Genomic DNA, 18,514 nt, shown 5'->3' with positions numbered 1-18,514 from the left:
ACAAGGTAGACAAACAAAGGGAATACACTTAGCTTGAGCAGACACCAGAGAGATAATGCCAACTGTCCTCCAAGGGCACCAGAGAAGAAACTAGCCAACTGCTAGTGCTCCAAGCCAACACAGAAGTACAAAGAACTATCTCCAGTGCCTCTCTGGAGAAACCGAGAGTTTTTAACTACCAAGCATGGATGTGTCAATCAGCAGCAGAAGGTGGAGATAGCTGCTGGGTCCTAAAGGAAGAAAGATACAACAAAACCAAAGAGATGAGAGGATCAAGAAGGTGTCTGCAATGCCAAGTGCAATGACCTTCTGCAGCCGGCTCCAGAACGACTGTCTGTCACACTTGACACACCCGTGACATCCCATATGTTCAATGTGAGGGTGATATGTTTCCTCTCTGGAGATGTCTTAATGGATTTTACAGTTTTTCTCTACGACAGACATCATATCTAGATTCCATGACTTGTATTGAAACACTTGGCTTGTGGCCTTTTCTGTGTATAGCAACCATAATGCTGAGACTTACAGCAAACATGGGGTCATGTTGCAGCTGCAGTACTGTGCTCATGATGCAGTCAAAAATCATGTTGGCATGCAGATTGGCACAACGGTTTCTAATGTCTTTAGCTGCACTATTTTGCAAACCAGCATGCTGCCATGCAGATTGATTCAGTTTATTCCCACATCAAGGGTCCAGCTCAAACATGAGGCCACAGCATGTGAACTCAGCCTAAGAATCACTGAAAGCGTATAGAGGGGGGACAAACTGCAAGTCCCTATTTTCCTATTCCCGTGATAAGTAATTGATGTTACATATTTTCTGCACCTATCAGTTGATTTAGGTTACATTGCATTTTTGTGTGCGTTTTTATCACATTTTTTACGCTGCGGTTTTTCTTTCTTTTTGGTTTGTCATGTTTTAAATAAAGCTGCTTTCTTTTTGATACTTCCGGGTATTTTGCTTTGACAAAACTTTATTGATAGTCACGTGCAGATTACATGAGCTTCTATTGTGTTTCTGCATTAATCCCACCAATATTATTATAATCCTGAAAACATGAATCCGCTCACCATTTTCAATCACCAAGCTAATAGGTAATGCTTACTAAGCGCGGTCATTGGTATTCTTTAATACATTCTGCCTAAAAATAGAGAAGAATGGGAATAAGCTCAAAGGAAAATCTAATTTGCATTTATATGGGTTTCCCTATATATTTGATTAGAGAAACGCAGAAAGAAATTCTTGGATAATTAAATAAAATATTGACTTAGAAAATACACTTTCGAGGCTCCTGGGCAGTGAATGAAAGCAGTTGCATTTTATCTTCATGTTGACACAATATTTCACGTTATTAATGACCCCAATACTAAGCATTCAGGCTGTGTACTTTACTCATCCATCACAATCACTCACCCACCTTGTCCTGGCCTGAATGCATCTTCCTCCAGACCCCATAGTCAACACTCAAAGCTTGTAAAAATGGAAAGCAGTCGCTGTAGAAGGTCTGCCATATGTGACCGATGACAGATTTTATGGGGGGTGAAAGCTGTAAAAGTTTATAATGATGGTTCCTATACTTCTTATAGCCATTTTAAACCTCACTAACAACAAGCCAACCGATAAAATAAAGAAACGCACAGTTATGTTTCCCATAAAAGCATTGTATAAGAGAATGCCATATATGTCTATACATGTCGTGTTATTTTAAGTGGTTCTAAAGATAGAACTTTGCTTTAAAGGGAACTAAACAGTAGATTCATACTGCCTGAATCAGAACACCAGGTAAAAAAATACATTTTAATGGGGAATGGGTAGCTATTTTTATTTTGCATTATCAATAATTATTAATGATATAATTTATTTTTAAAACAAAATAAAATATATATTTTTTTAACATGTTTTTCTGAAGCTATTGTGTGACGCCTCTTCTCGGAAGCCATTTTTTTACCCTGGGAGATGGGGACTCGGAGTCGGGTCCTAAATTGGAGAGATGGGGTGCAGCTATGGCCCGGACCCGCTCCGTGCCCAGGGCCGTCACATTAAAAGGATGGTGTGGGCTTATCCGGGTCGAGTGGCTGATTACGACTACGCCACCTGTGGCACCTGGTGAAGGCCACCAGCACCGCTGCAGTCCGCTGAGGCATGGTGGTATGGCGGCCATCGTTGTTACTACTCCCCACAGGCGGAGTAAGGCCTCAGGGCAGAGGGACAGGATGGAGGGGGTAGTAGTAGAGGAGAACGGGCACTGCGTCATGCGGTGTAGCGCAGAATAAATAGTCCGGAGGCCATAGGGGTGAACTTCCAAGGCTTTACTCACATAAGAGATGGCAGAAGGAAGGCGACTCCCTGCTCCCCGCGGAGTTCTGCGGTCACCAGGAACGGGGGTCCGACAACCTCCGAGTAAGTCCAGCGTTCAATCAGGACCCCGCACCAGAGTGTTCCTGAGCTACAGACCGTATCCTTTCCTGTCTGTGTGTGTAGAAAGGCCGGGTCTCCCTCTGAACTCCTCTCAGAAAAAGGGCACGGGTGGCAGCTCCGCTCCTTCCGATACCCGGTGGGATCCTCAGGGCCTACCGGGCTTTCCCGACCAGGACATAGAGTAGCAAGGTCGGGTGTCGGGGGCCGGTACCCCTCTCGCAGCCGGACTCCCTCTGAATATATCAGGTGGTGAGGACAGGTGGCATGCGCCGCTCCGTCTGCATCCTCCCTGGGATCCATTTGCTGTGGAGCTACACTCTTAAGCTCCGGGCCTTCTTGGTCGTGGTCCTTGACCAGGTTGAGACATTCCTTGTCTGCAACCTGCCCCTCGTCCCAAGGCCGGGGTACGAGGGCTGTGCCTCCATACGCTGCAGGTCCACACAGGCTCCACTTTCAGGGTGGGAGATCACAGTACATGACAGCCAGGCAACTTGACTAACAAGGACCGTCAAAGAACTAGACTACAAGGACCAAGAACCAAGATGGCTTTTTATTAAATATGAATTTTACAGTGTCACTAAAATGTGAGTCCTCCACCCTCACCCACTAACTGGTTCCCCTAACTCTTGGTTCCCCAGTCTCCCTGTAACCAGGAGGGCAGCACCTAGTGCATTCTAGCCCCCTCTGGTGGAGAAGGGTAGTGTTGGATGTGAAGGAAGGGTCCTGACCATCACACTGTTCTTACCTCAGAGGAGGAACACTACACTCCATTAAAGAAGTGCAGCATCCCTGTGGCGGTCGAATCCTCAGGGGCGCCACAATTGTGTGATGCTATTTTTATTTTCTGGTGTGTAAGTAGCTGAGCACGGCACACACTGCAAATATAGCAGCCATAGGAGATTGCAGTCAGTGTCTGACCGCATTTTCTATACTGCGGCTCAGGGGTGTCGCTAGTATCAAAGATCCAGGGCTCCAGCCCCAAACGTCTTGGCCAGAACCCCGAATCTCCTGTGGGAAAAAAAAAACTCTGAATGTCTGCGGCTGCCAGACACCTTCCTCTGGCTGAAGATACTCAGCTCAGCAACAGCCGTGGCGCGGAGGTGAGTGATTCGCTGAGGGCCTGTGCTGATGGGAGGGATACGCTGAGGGCCTCTGCTGATGGGGGGGGGGGATACGCTGAGGGCCTGTGCTGATGGGAGGGATACGCTGAGGGCCTCTGCTGATGGGGGGGGGGGGAAACGCTGAGGCCCTGTGCTGATGGGAGGGATACGCTGAGGGCCTGTGCTGATGGGAGGGATATGCTGAGGGCCTGTGCTGATGGGAGGGATACGCTGAGGGCCTGTGCTGATGGGAGGGATACGCTGAGGGCCTGTGCTGATGGGGGGGGATACTCTAAGGGCCTGTGCTGATGGGGGGGGGATACGCTGAGGGCCTGTGCTGATGGGAGGGATACACTGAGGGCCTGTGCTGATGGGAGGGATATGCTGAGGGCCTGTGCTGATGGGAGGGATATGCTGAGGGCCTGTGCTGATGGGAGGGATACGCTGAGGGCCTGTGCTGATGGGAGGGATATGCTGAGGGCCTGTGCTGATGGGAGGGATATGCTGAGGGTCTGTGCTGATGGGAGGGATACGCTGAGGGCCTGTGCTGATGGGGGGGGATACTCTAAGGGCCTGTGCTGATGGGGGGGGATACGCTGAGGGCCTGTGCTGATGGGGGGGGATACGCTGAGGGCCTGTGCTGATGGGAGGGATACGCTGAGGGCCTGTGCTGATGGGAGGGATACACTGACGGGCTGTGCTGATGGAGGGTTAATAAACTGAGGGGCTGTGCTGATTGGGGAAATAAAATTAGGGGCTGTGCAGAGTGTAGGGATAATCTGAGGGTCTGTGCAGAGGGGGCATGAAATGTGGGGCTCTGTGTTTGGGCCATGAAATGAGGGGCTTTGCAGGGGGACAGTAAAGTATATGAGGAGCTGTGTTAGACATCATACTATATATGGAGGCTGTGTTGGTGACAATATATTGGTGGCTTGTTGTGGATATAATATCGTATGGGAGGCTGTGGTGACCATCATACTGTGTAGGGGGACAGATTGAGGAGTGATTACAGTTTGAAGAGGACAGCGTGGTGGGTAATATGAGGGCATGGTGTGGAGAGGGTGCACAGAATGGATATGGAGAGAAGACAGCGGAAAATGGAGGAACAATATGGAAAGGGGTTAGCATGACGGGGGTACAGTGTGGAGATATACAGTACAGACCAAAAGTTTGGACACACCTTCTCATTTAAAGATTTTTCTGTATTTTCATGACTTTGAAAATTGTACATTCACACTGAAGGCATCAAAACTATGCATTAACACATGTGGAATTATATGCTTAACAAAAAAAGTGTGAAACAACTGAAAATATGTCTTATATTCTAGGTTCTTCAAAGTAGCCACCTTTTGCTTTGATAACTGCTTTGCACACACTTGGCATTCTCTTGATGAGCTTCAAGAGGTAGTCACCGGAAATGGTTTTCACTTCACAGGTGTGCTCTGTCAGGTTTAATAAGTGGGATTTCTTGCGTTATAAATGGGGTTGGGACCATCAGTTGTGTTGTGCAGAAGTCTGCTGGATACACAGCTGATAGTCCTACTGAATAGACTTTTAGAATTTGTATTATGGCAAGAAAAAAATAAGTAAGTAAAGAAAAACGAGTGGCCATCATTACTTTAAGAAATTAAGGTCAGTCAGTGCGAAAAATTGGGAGAACTTTGAAAGTGTCACCAAGTACAGTTGCAAAAACCATCAAGCGCTACAAAGAAACTGGCTCACATGAGGATCGCCCCAGGAAACGAAGACCAAGAGACACCTCTGCTTCTGAGGATAAGTTTATCCAAGTCACCAGCCTCAGAAATTGCAGGTTAACAGCAGTTCAGATCAGAGACCAGGTCAATGCCACACAGAGTTCTAGCAGCAGACACATCTCTACAACAACTGTTAAGAGGAGACTTTGTGCAGCAGGCCTTCATGGTAAAATAGCTGCTAGGAAACCACTGCTAAGGACAGGCAACAAGCAGAAGAGACTTGTTTGGGCTAAAGAACACAAGGAATGGACATTAGACCAGTGGAGATCTGTGCTTTGGTCTGATGAGTCCAAATTTGAGATCTTTGGTTCCAACCACCGTGTCTTTGTGCAACGCAGAAAAGGTGAACGGATGGACTCTACATCCCTGGTTCCCACTGTGAAGCATGGAGGAGGAGGTGTGATGGTGTGGGGGTGCTTTGCTGGTGACACTGTTGGGGATTTATTCAAAATTGAAGGCATACTGAACCAGCATGGCTACCACAGCATCTTGCAGCGGCATGCTATTCCATCCGGTTTGCGTTTAGTTGGACCATCATTTATTTTTCAACAGGACAATGACCCCAAACACACCTCCAGGCTGTGTAAGGGCTATTTTACCAAGAAGGAGAGTGATGGGGTGCTACGCCAGATGACCTGGCCTCCACAGTCACCAGACCTGAACCCAATCGAGATGGTTTGGGGTGAGCTGGACCGCAGAGTGAAGGCAAAAGGGCCAACAAGTGCTAAGCATCTCTGGGAACTCCTTCAAGATTGTTGGAAGACCATTTCCGGTGACTACCTCTTAAAGCTCATCAAGACAATGCCAAAAAAGCAGGCATCAAAGCAAAAGGTGGCTACTTTGAAGAACCTAGAATATAAGACATATTTTCAGTTGTTTCACACTTTTTTGTTAAGTATATAATTCCACATGTGTTAATTCATAGTTTTGATGCCTTCAGTGTGAATGTACAATTTTCATAGTCATGAAAATACAGAAAAATCTTTAGATGAGAAGGTGTGTCCAAACTTTTGGTCTGTACTGTATAGAGTGTAATGAAAAATTAGAGAGGGGAGAGCCATGGTATAGGCCGTGGTTCATAAGAGCGAGTGGTTATAGCTGATAATGGTGGACAGTGTGGAGGTCATATATCATAGGAGGCTTTTTTAGGTCATAATATGAGCAGATATTATTATGCAGAGGGCATTTTAATAACACTCCTATTTTTAAGGGTACCATATGGGGATGTTCTGCAAAAGACCGGAGAAGAGGGAGATCTGCAGAGACATAATACACGCTGTAGGGAGCTGTGGGGAAAATAATACAGCATATAGGGAACTGTGGGAGCCACCATACTATATATAAGGGGCTGTGGGGGGCCAGGCTATAGGGAGCTATGGGGGCCATTATGCAGCATATAGGGAGCTGTGGGGCCATCATACTATATATAAGGAGCTGTGGGGGCCATCGTACAGCATAGAGGGAACTGTGGGGGTCATTATACATATTTCGAACTGTGGAGACCATCATACTATATATAAGGAGCTGTTGGTGTATAATTCAGTGTATAAGGAGCTCTGGGGCCATAATATAGTATATATATGGCTGTGGAGGCTACCATACTTTACTACTTTCTATGAGATACTATTATTTTTAGAGACACTCTGTCTTTGTAGCATTAATTGATGGATGGCTAATCATAGTAATGACATAATTTTTGAAGTATTGGGGTCACTGTTCCAGGCTTTAGCAGACAGCATGAGGAGTTTGGGCAGGATGGGAATAGATGGAGACAGTGCCTGAAATATGAGAAGTTAGATGTGTCTTTGTTGTAATCTCTGCAGATGAGTCCTGGCTGGAGAAGTCGTTATAATGGTCTGGGCCAGATGAAAAAGACAAGAAAAGTAAATTACACCATCAGAAAGAACGTAATCTGTAAGTCCCTATACTGCATATATCTGCACTGTAATCTCTAATATCGTTGGCAAAACTGCTATATTCCACTATATTGTCAATGTATGGTGGTAATATCAGTCTCTTTAAGCGTTTTTTTGTATTTAGTAACAGTTTAATGCATTTCAGTCATTATGTGGTGGTAGGTGTATGGCGGTATTATTGGTGTTTGTATAGTGTGTTTTGTTATACAGAGGTAATGGTCATATTATAATACTATGTAGTCACTGTGTAGTGGTAATGGTAAAGGACGTTGTGTAGCAGTATTATTTTGGCCTTGTATAGTAGTAATTTTGATAATATTGGTCTTTGTATAGTGTGTTTTAGGGTTAGCAACAGAGGTATACTGTAATTACTGTATATATGTATAGATGCCCTTTTAAGTGGCGGGGAGGTTGTATGGGGATACAAGTACTTTGGGGCTTGGGCCCCGGATCTTTTAGGACCCTAGCAACGCCCCTGCCTGCTGTGGCCGCACTTATGAATTTTGCATGCCCCCAGTGCTGCCCAGTTCACAGCTGTGGGTGAAGCCAGGTGCCATTTTACTGTAGCCCAGCGCAATGCGCTGAGCTACAATATCCCCCTGTGTTCAGTGGTGAGCAATGACAGGAGGTCCGGTAGAGGTTGTGAGCATACGTCGGGCAACCTGACATTGTACTGCTGATGCCAGGCTACTGACCTGTTCTCATTGCTGGAGTAAGTTAGTATCACAGCCATGCTCAGAGCGATGAGACCAGGGTCGTGGCGGTGACTTCTTCCAGCAGTGAGAAAAAGCCAGTAGCCTGGCATTAGCGGTACAATGTCTGGTTGCCCGACATGTGCTCACCACCACTGTCACTGCTGCAGGGTTCAAAGCACAAAAGTGAAATCATCACGTTTCTGTGCTCTGCACAATTTTTTGTTTTGATGTCACATTCCCTATAATCCCTTCCCCAACACAAGATGTACTGGTCTGCATCATACCCATAAGATGCCAATGTCTTCCAGTTAGGCATCAAGCGTATAGTCTCTCATTTGAGAGAATTGGGTCAATTATGCAAATCACACACTGATCAAACTCTGATCAGAGTTTGACCAGGGTGTGATCATATTGTGATCCGATTCTCTCGGATGAGGAGAAAAGATGGAGAAAAAATGTTCTCCATCTTCTCCATTCTGTCAGTCCATGGAAATCGGACTGCACTTAGATGTCATCCAAGTGCAGTCTGATGTTTTCCACAGACTCACTGACTTGCATGGTCGAGTGCGATCCGAATATCATATCAAACTCGGGCAAGCAACAATTTTGTTCCCTGGACAAGCTGTATCCGAGGAAAAAAATCTGATATGTGCAAAGCCCCATAGAATAACATTGATCCAATTGCGATCTGATGTTTTGTTTTGTTTTTTTCCAAATTTCACCACGCTTGGAATTTTTTTGCCATTTTCAAGTGCATTGTATGGTACGCCCCGAGGGAATCAAAGAGGGAAATAAAAGATTTAGGTAGCGAAGCCGTAACAAGTGCAGTATATAACAGCGATAGCTAGGCACAAGAAGAATATTTTAAAAACTATTCAAATCAAAGGTTTGTTCTGTGATCACAAAGAGAAACATAATGTTTTCTTGTGGGATAATAGGCAAATCCTCTTGGTCCTAAAGAAACTTTTCTACCACCCCTGGCAAAAATTATGGAATCACCGGGCTCGGAGAATGTTCATTCAGTTATTTAATGTTGATGAAAAAAAGCAGATCACAGACATGGCACAAAACTAAAGTCATTTCAAATGGCAACTTTATGGCTTTAAGAAACACTAAAAGAAATCAAGAAAAAAAAATGTGGTACTCAGTAAGGGTAATTTTTTAAATTAGATCTGTTCGTTAGTTTGCATCTAATAAGGAGTGATCACACCTTGGAGAGCTGTTGCACCAAGTGGACTGACATGAATCATGGCTCCAACACGAGAGATGTCAATTGAAGCAAAGGAGAGGATTATCAAACTCTTAAAAGAAGATAAATCATCACGCAATGTTGCAAAAGATGTTGGTTGTTCACAGTCAGCTGTGTCTAAAATCTGGACCAAATACAAACAACATGGGAAGGTTGTTAAAGGCAAACGTACGGGTAGACCAAGAAAGACATCAAAGTGTCAAGATCGGAAACTTAAAGCAATATGTCTCCAAAACAGGAAATGCACAACTAAACAAATGAGGAACGAATGGGAGGAAACTGGAGTCAATGTCTGTGACCGAACTGTAAGAAACCGCCTAAAGGAAATGGGATTTACATACAGAAAAGCTAAACATAAGCCATCATTAATACCTAAACAGAAAAAAAACAAGGTTACAATGGGCTAAGGAAAGCAATCGTGGACTGTGGATGACTGGATGAAAGTCATATTCAGTGATGAATCGCAAATCTGCATTGGGCAAGATGATGATGCTGGAACTTTTGTTTGGTGCCGTTCCAATGAGATTTATAAAGATGACTGCATGAAGAGAACATGCAAATTTACACAGTCATTGATGATATGGGGCTGCATGTCAGGTAAAGGCACTGGGGAGATGGCTGTCATTACATCTTCAATAAATGCCCAAGTTTACATTGATATTTTGGACAGTTTTCTTATCCCATCAATTGAAAGGATGTTTGGGGATGATGACATCATTTTTCAAGATGATAATGCATCCTGCCATAGAGCAAAAACTGTGAAAACATTCCTTGAAAGGAGACACATAAGGTCAATGTCATGGCCTGCAAATAGTCCGGATCTCAATCCAATTGAAAATCTTTGGTGGAAGTTGAAGAAAATGGTCCATGACAAGGCTCCAACCTGCAAAGCTGATCTGGCAACAGCAATCAGAGAAAGTTGGAGCCAGATTGATGAAGAGTACTGTTTGTCACTTATTAAGTCCATGCCTCAGAGACTGCAAACTGTTATTAAAGCCAGAGGTGGTGCAACAAAATACTAGTGATGTATTGGAGTGTTCTTTTGTGTGTTTGTTTTTCATGATTCAATAATTTTTTCCTCAGAATTGAGTGATTCCATAATTTTTTCCCTCTGCTTGGTCTGAAAAAATTACCCTTACTGAGTACCGCATTTTTTTTTCTTGGTTTCTTTTAGTGTTTCTTAAAGCCCTAAAGTTGCCATTTGAAATTACTTTAGTTTTGTGTCATGTCTGTGATCGGCTTTTTTTCAACAACATTAAACAACTGAATGAACATCCCCCGAGCCCGGTGATTCCATAATTTTTGCCAGGGGTTGTATTATCCAGCACAGAAAACAGCTACAAAGAGCTTCACTTCCTCAAGACAAGAACATCAAAGTGTTACACAGCTCATTGATTTTAGCACACAGCATGTAATGCTTCATTTTCTCTGTGGTGGCGCTGCATGGAAATTGAACACTCGGGACTAAGTGAGAGCAGAACTGTGGAAGTTCGGCTTCTGGTAGCTGACCGAACTTTAGTTTACCTGAACCCCATTGAAATCAATGGGGACCAGAACTTTGGAGCAGGAAATATATACACCAGTCTTAATAAATTGGACTCTTACTGTTTGATTCCTCTCCAGATTTTAGCTGATTACAGCACAACCTGTGATCAGTTTATCATCCTTCTAGTAAAAATGGAAAATTAGTCCATCTGTTTTAAAGATTGGAAGCAATGTCCTCACAATTTCCTGGCCAAGTGACAGAGATTTGCTTTAGTTGAAACTTAGTGCACTTTACCTTTAAAGCCAATTTAAATAATATATCAGGGAATAACTGGAAATTGATTATTTAAATGTTAATATCAGAATCGCTTTGGCTGTGTTTTATGTGACCTACAGGACAACCACAGTAAAATGGTGATTTCTTAAAGATATTCTGTCACCTGATTCATGCTGCGGAAATCATGCTTAATTCAGGGCTGTGGAGTCGTGAAGTCGGTGTCCATTTTGGTGGAGTCGGTATAAAATGGACCGACTCCAACTCCTAAAATATATAATAAATTGGGTACAGTGGTTCAATGCAGTGTGTGAATATTTTTCTCATAAGAATTTGGGAAAGTTGTGAAATGTCCTATAAATGTCTGTCCTATTCCTGATCTAAAGGTCTAGACTTTTAGCTGAGATGAATCTGTGCTACAGTAAATGTATCACTTACACATGAGCCATGTATGAGGGAGTCGGAGTTGGGAGTTATGGAAGTTGAGGAGTCGGAGGTCTGGCTTACCGACTCCACAGCCCTGATGCCTATGGTCCCCGGTTGGATCTTCACACAAAATTTTCTCTGAATTTCTGCAGCATTTAAGAGAAAACTGTACCAGACTCTGATTCATTCTGGCCATGATTTGGGCGCCTAAATGCAGTCACAGTTTCCCTTTAAAGTCTATAATGTAGGTTAGTAGGAGGACAAGCTGTGTCTATGGCAGGTGTTTCACAATTCACCTGCCCTGGTCCCTGATGGACAGTCATTCATTTACTTGCCCACTGCTGCCCCTCTCCCATCCATTAGCATTAAATATATATACCCCTGTTTTCCTGTGGCCCCATGTCCTATCTGTATGTGCATTTATAAGTGCACGTTAGGTTACCAAGTACCAGTAGTCTGTACACTGGTTATAGCTTCATCTTTTACTTCTCTTATACCCATTTCATCGCACCCAATGAAAGAGCATTTTGCTTATTGATCAGGTGATTACCGTTCTGTTTAGATGGTACTATAGTCAGGAATAAGTATTCCTAAAAACACTTGTTTCCCGATTATTTGCTTAGTGGCTCATCTAAACGGGCTATAATCCAATATTTATTTAACTGGAATTGGAAACTCTTTCCTGAAAATAGAGGTGCTCTTTATATCCCAGTACCTACTCTATCATTAGCTGCTTGCACTCAGCATTCAGTTCATCGTACAAAGACAACTTGTTATGCATTTGTGCCTCCTTCCCCCTCACTTAGGGGGTCAAAATCTAATGCTGATCTGTTTTTTTTTATTATTTTTATGCAATTACACATGTTTTGTGTAGCATCTGTGTCTCTTCCTCCTGCTGGGCAGAGACGCCGTTCTCCTCACCGCCGCAGTCCAGGTCCGGCGTCTTCCCGCTCCCCTGCTGCTGTGTGCGCACCGCGCACAGCTTCCCGGGCACTGTGCTTAGGGTGCGCACGCCGTCCTATAGAGTCCCCAGCCAATGGCCAGAGGACTTCCCCTATATAAGGCACCTCCTCCAATATGGAGGTGCCTGTGCAAGGTTGTTGTTCCGTGTGCTAACACTTGCTTCAATCCTCAGGTCCCGCTGCCTGTCAGTCCTGCCCGCCAGTCTGTCTAACAGTCCAGCACGCCATTCTGTCTAATAGTTCTGCCCGCCAGTCTGCCAGATACCTGCCGTGTCCGCCTGCCTGTCTACCTGGAGCACCTGCCAGTTACCTGCCGTGCCCGCCAGCCTGCCAACCTGGAGTACCTGCCAAGTAACCTGTCGTGCCCGCCTGCTTGTCTACCCGGAGCGCCTGTCTGGCTATCAGCCCTACCTGCCTGCTTATCTACCTGGACCACCCGTCAGCCTTCCTGCCGTGCTCATCCGCTGTACCGGTCAGCTCCTGTCATCTGACCCGTGGGAGTCAACTGCTCTCACACAAAGTTGGTCCCAGAGTGGCACCTGGTCCACCTGCCCGGTCCCTCCCTGGTTCACGGAGTCGACTGAGCCGCCATGTGACCTGGGTTGGTCCGAGTAGGCACTTAGTTATGCCCCTCTGGTCCCTCCTTGCACTGCAGCACAGAGGTTCCACCACCCGGACCCGTAACATTTTGTATAACATATGTTTATTTAGTTTGTGTGGAATAATTTCTCACTAAACCCCAAAAATGGTCCGGACAAAATTGTTGGCACCTTTCCAAAAATGTGGACAACTTTGTTTAAAGCGTGTGATGCTCGTTAAAACTCACATGTGGCAAGTAACAGGTGTGGGCAATATGTGTGTCTGTGTTTGTGTGTGCCATGCTAAGCATGGAGAACAAAAAGAGAAGGGAACTGTATGAGGACTTTAGATCCAAAATTGTTGAAAAATATCAACAATTTCAAGGTTACAAGTCCATCTCCAGAGATCTTGATTGTAGCTAATCTCCCTGGACGTGGACGGCAGAGAAAAATTGATGAAAGGTTGCAACGCAGTATAGTCCGGATGGTGGATAAGCAGCCACAATCAAGTTCCAAAGAAATTCAAGCTGTCCTGCAGACTCAGAGTGCATCAGTGTCAGCACGAACTATCCATTGACATTTGAATGAAATGAAACGCTATGGCAGGAGACCCAGGAGGACCCAACTGCTGACACACAGACATAAAAAAGCTAGACTGCAGTTTGCCAAAATGTACATAAGCCAAAATCCTACTGGGAAAGCGTATTTTGGACAGATGAGACCAATATTTTTGATAAAGCACATCATTCTAGTGTTTACAGAAAACGGAATGAGGCCTAGAAAGAAAAGAGCACAGTACCTACAGTCAAATACGGTGGAGGTTCAAACATGTTTTGGGGTTGTTTTACTGCCTCTGGCACTGGGTGCCTTGACTATGATCAAGGCACCAAGAAATCTGAAGATTACCAAAGGATTTTGGATCACAGTGTGGTGCCCAGTGTCAGAAAGCTGGTTGTGCATCCTAGGTCATGGCCAGCAGGACAATGAGCCCAAACATACTTCAAGAAGCACCCAGAAATGGATGGAAACAAAGTGCTGGAGAGTTCTGAAGTGGCCAGCAATGAGTCCAGATCTAAATCCCATTGAACACCTGTGGAGAGAGCTTAAAATTGCTGTTAGTCACCCTTCAAATATGAGAGACCTGGAGCAGTTTACAAAAATAGAGCGGTCCAAAATTTCATTTGCAAGGTGTAAGAAGCTTGTAGATGGCTATAAGAAGCGATTGATTGCAGTTATTTATTCTAAAGGGTGTGCAACAAAATATTAAATTGAGGGTGTCAATATTTTTGTCCAAATCATTTTTGGGGTTCAGTGTGAAATTATGTCCAATTTGCCTTTCTTTCTTTGTTTTTTTTGTGTTGTTCCAATGCACTCAAAGGAAATGAACATGTGTATAACAACACATCTGTACCGTAATTGCAGTAATTTTCTGGGAGAAATACTTAATTTTCTGGAGAAATTTCAAGGGTGCCAACACTTTCAGCCATGATTGTAATATGGTTCTTTCAATTAACTGTGACATAGTTCTAAATAATGGTTATATGTTATTTAAAGGGGTTTTCCGGTTCTTAAAAATTGATGGTCTATTCTTAGCACAGTGACCCATTCTTGCTTAATGGGTACAGCTCTATACTGTTAGCAGCGGCTGAGCCTAGTATTACAATGAAGAGTAGCTCAGTCAATACAACTACTAGGAACATCTACTACTAAAATTACAGCGGGAGCTAAATGGAACCAGGTAAGCAACATAAGGGTGCACTATGGTTCCTTCAAAGGCTGATTGGCGGTGGTGCGGAGAGTCTAAAGGCCACTGTTCTACTATTAATGGCCTGTTCTAAAGACTTTTTGTAGCTCTGATGATGGATTATAACTATCGAGTTACAGCTGCTTTTCAAAGGAAAGTTGCATGAACTCTAGTGGATTGCAGCAGGTCCTTGATTAAAATCAGTGAGTCTCTACAAGACTCTGTGTGTTCCTCGCCTAAGGACAGCAATAAGGTGCATTCTAGCTCTGAATTCACTGTATTTTAGACACCCCTGCATGGGCTACTATACTGAGTCTCTACCGGCAGCGTTTAACCTTTAACAAACACACTTCTGCGGGTGAGAATGTTATCGCCCATATTGCTAGCGGCCTCTCCGGATGTACAACGTAGAAACATTGCTGCTGGTTTTTGCAAGAGGAAGTTAAGAAAGGTACAGAAAGTTTACTTCTCGTATGAGAATATGGTTGATGCATGTTTATGTAGGGCAGCAAAGTGCCTAAGGAAACATTACAAACTCAATGATAACATGCTGAACACGTTATAGAATAGATGGAAAACTTGACAAGTTTTTATGGCTCATTTACTTTGATTGTATCAGATTGGCTAATCTTGAGGTCAGTGGGGCTATTTCTTTCTATGGAGTCCTGGAACATCTGTGTACACCATGAGGGCCTTTGCGATGTAAGATGTACGACAATGGCCAACATAATAATATATAACTAGCCCAATTAATGCCTGGCTATCCTGTAAGTCTTTCCAATAATCTTTCCAAAAACATATACGGTAAGTTATAACACTTGTTGCGTTCCAAAAAATCTAATATCAGGTCTTTTCCCACTCTATAGCTTAAAGGAGTTGTCCACTACTTGGACAACCCCTTCTCAATCCCCATGTTGGGCCCCAATAAAATAAAAACACTTATACTCACCTCCCGTGCTGATGCCGTTCCTGCTGTGTCAGCACTCGTGTTCCTGGGACTCTCACCCGGTTGTTATGACACATGACCCCTGTGACCAATCAGCTTTGCGTCACTGTCCCCGCCTTCAGACTTAGTGGACAACCCTTTTGAAGCTAATTTTTATGATGCAATCCTGGCCTCACCCCCTCCAAGCTGAATTTGATAATGTTCCAATAGACTTTAATTTTTAACCCATGGTAGCACCATAAAAATTAGCTAGAATATCTCTGGTGTAAAACCCAAAGAGATTCTGACATACTCTGTAAAAACTGCACAATAAAGTATTGTAAAACTGGAATTACCCTTACGTCTCAAAGGATCAATCATTTAAATACACCTTCCCGTCTGCTTGGTTTCCTTCTATCTCCACCACCCTCTTTATTTGAATGACAGCTCTGGCTTCATAAAGCTAGAGAAGGGCGGAGATAGATGGAAACCAAGCAGGTGGGAAGGTGTTTTTATAGGATTGGCCCCGCCGTGAAGCACCAAGCGCCTGCACTTGGTATGAACAGTCATTCTGTGCTGACAGTGTCCCTTTAAAGGGAACCTGTTACATACCTGGCGGCGTCCTTGCATAGTGGTCCATCTCCCACTGTGCAAGAGCGCGCACTTGATTTCCAGTCCAGACTGCCACTCTGGCTTCTTTCCATACTGTCTGCTTTGCTCTGCTCTGGCTGCTTAGGGCGACGCCCGCCGAACTTTTTGTTTCTTGTAGCTGCTGCAGACACACCCCTAATGCATCCTCAGCCTATTGCTGTCTGTCACCTGGTATTTAAACGAGCTCCTCCTTGGAATCCTTGCCTGAGCATCTTGTTCTGTCAGTTGGCTTCTAGTCACTGATGTGCCAGGTCCTGTCTATGTTTCCTGCCTTGCGGTATCAGTTCCCGTGTCTGAACTGTGTCCTGTCTGTGCACTCTAGCCAGCTGTCTTTCTGCCTTTCCTGGAGGCTGTATTTCCAGGCCCGTGTGAACACGCTCTTAGCCTGTTCGTCCCGCCCTCTGGGGGCCACATACCCAGATTCGCTCCTGTATCTCGCTTCAGTAACAGTTCCTGTCTGAACTGTCTCCTAACCTGCTTCCTGTTTTTCTCTATGTCCGTACCTTCCCTTTCTCCTGCATTGTCTGAACCAGCACTTGGCTTTACCTTGGCTCGTTCCTGTATTTGTTGCAGTAACAGTTCCTGTCTGAACTGTCTCCTAACCTGACTCCTGTTTTTCTTTATGTCCGTACCTTCCCTTTTTCTGCAGAGTCTGAACCTGCACCTAACTCCTACTCGTTGTCGCTGTACTTCCGATTGTGAGTTTAGAGTCCACTCGCTACTTCATTGCAAGTATCTTGTGTGTATCTGGTTCTGCCTTTCCCTTCTAGTCTGTTCCGTGTGAACAGAACCCTGTCCCCTCTGCCTGCCTTGCTCGCCGCTCCGGCGGTTCTTGCCTGCTCTGCCTTGTTCACTGCTCCGGCGGTTCTTGCCTGCTCTGCCTTGCTCACCGCTCTGGTGGTTCTTGCCTGCTCTGCCTTGCTCACCCCTCCGGCGGTTCTTGCCTGCTCTGCCTTGCTCACTGCTCCGGCGGTTCGTGCCTGCTCTGCCTTGCTCACCGCTCCGGCGGTTCTTGCCTGCTCTGCCTTGCTCACCGCTCCGGCGGTCTCGCTCTGCTCACCCTTTGCTCACTGCTCTGGCAGTCTTGCTCTGCTCTGACCCTTTGCTCACTGCTCCGGCAGTCTCGCTCTGCTCTGACCCTTTGCTCACTGCTCCGGCAGTCTCGCTCTGCTCTGACCCTTTGCTCACTGCTCCGGCAGTCTCGCTCTGCTCTGACCCTTTGCTCACTGCTCCGGCAGTCTCGCTCTGCTCTGACCCTTTGCTCACTGCTCCGGCAGTCTCGCTCTGCTCTGACCCTTTGCTCACTGCTCTGGCAGTCTCGCTCTGCTCTGACCCTTTGCTCACTGCTCCGGCACTCTCGCTCTGCTCTGACCCTTTGCTCACCGCTCCAGGCGGCCTTGTCCTGCTCTACTCTCGCTCACTGCTCCTGGCGGTCTCGTCTTGCTCTGCTCTTGCTCGCCGCTCCGGGCGGCCTCACTCTGCTGTGGTTGTCCACCGCATCTGCGGTTCTGTTCCTGAGTCCCAGTCTGTACTGGGTCCTATCCACTCTGTGCTCCAACCTGTCATACCTGCCAGTACCTGCCTGTTTGCATACCAGTCGTGCTTGCCAGCATCCACCTGTCTGCATACCAGCCGTGTCTGCCTATACCCACCAGTCTGTGTGCCAGCCTAACCTGCTTGTTCCTGTATTCCCCGGTGTGGGTCAACAGCCGTGTCCGGGGTCTGACCTGGAGTAGCACCTGGTCCCTCTGCTCGGTTCCTCCTTGGTGCACTGGCGACGTATGCCGTCGTGCGACCTTGGTCGGATTGGGTGGATACTTAGTTACGCCCCTCCAGGCATTCACTCTCCGGTACGGTCCAGTGGAATCACTACATATACACGCACACGCCAGTCAGTCCGGGCGCGTGCATTACAGAACCTATCACCATGACATTGGAGATCAGTATGCAGGCACCATGTTATAGAACAAGGGGGGCTCAACAGATTGATACTTAGTTTTGTGAGTAAAGATTCAGTATAAGCAGAGTTTTAATTATTAAGACTTCTGCTCTTTTTGGGATTTTGGGTCCATTGGGCGGCCCTATCAGTGATTGCCAACTTTCTTGTATAAGTGTGCATTGATAGAACCGCCCACTGGCCCAAAAATCCAGTGTATAAGAAAATCAGTGATGTTTCTTATACACCAAAAACCCATCCAAGTTCCATCAGTATTTCTAATCAGAGTGTCATCAGAGTTTGGTCATTGTGTCAGTTTTTACCATCAAAGTTTCATCAGTTTTTCTCGGATGAAAAAATAAACAGTTGGAAGTTACTCAAGCTTCTCATATCAAACAGT

At 45.4% G+C, this 18,514-nt stretch overlaps 1 protein-coding gene across 3 annotated transcripts in view; it reads left to right on the top strand.

The window, feature by feature from the left end:
• The window catches only part of RASSF5 (Ras association domain family member 5), a 269,843-nt gene that overhangs the window by 193,856 nt on the left and 57,473 nt on the right, over positions 1–18,514 (top strand). The window contains exon 1 of one of the 3 annotated variants that reach the window (XM_073670689.1): positions 7,095–7,187. The exons of the other annotated variants lie outside the window; for them this stretch is intronic. The gene's annotated coding sequence lies outside the window, so the exon portion shown is untranslated. Of the gene's footprint in view, positions 1–7,094; positions 7,188–18,514 lie in introns of those variants that run through there. 3 annotated transcript variants of the gene reach the window in all.

This window comes from Phyllobates terribilis, unplaced genomic scaffold (genome assembly GCF_046119375.1).
Source record: "Phyllobates terribilis strain yellow unplaced genomic scaffold, ASM4611937v1 Scaffold_2__4_contigs__length_985480577, whole genome shotgun sequence".
In the NCBI taxonomy this organism is placed as follows: Eukaryota; Metazoa; Chordata; class Amphibia; order Anura; family Dendrobatidae; genus Phyllobates; species Phyllobates terribilis.
This window is presented reverse-complemented; position numbering and strand designations above follow the sequence as displayed.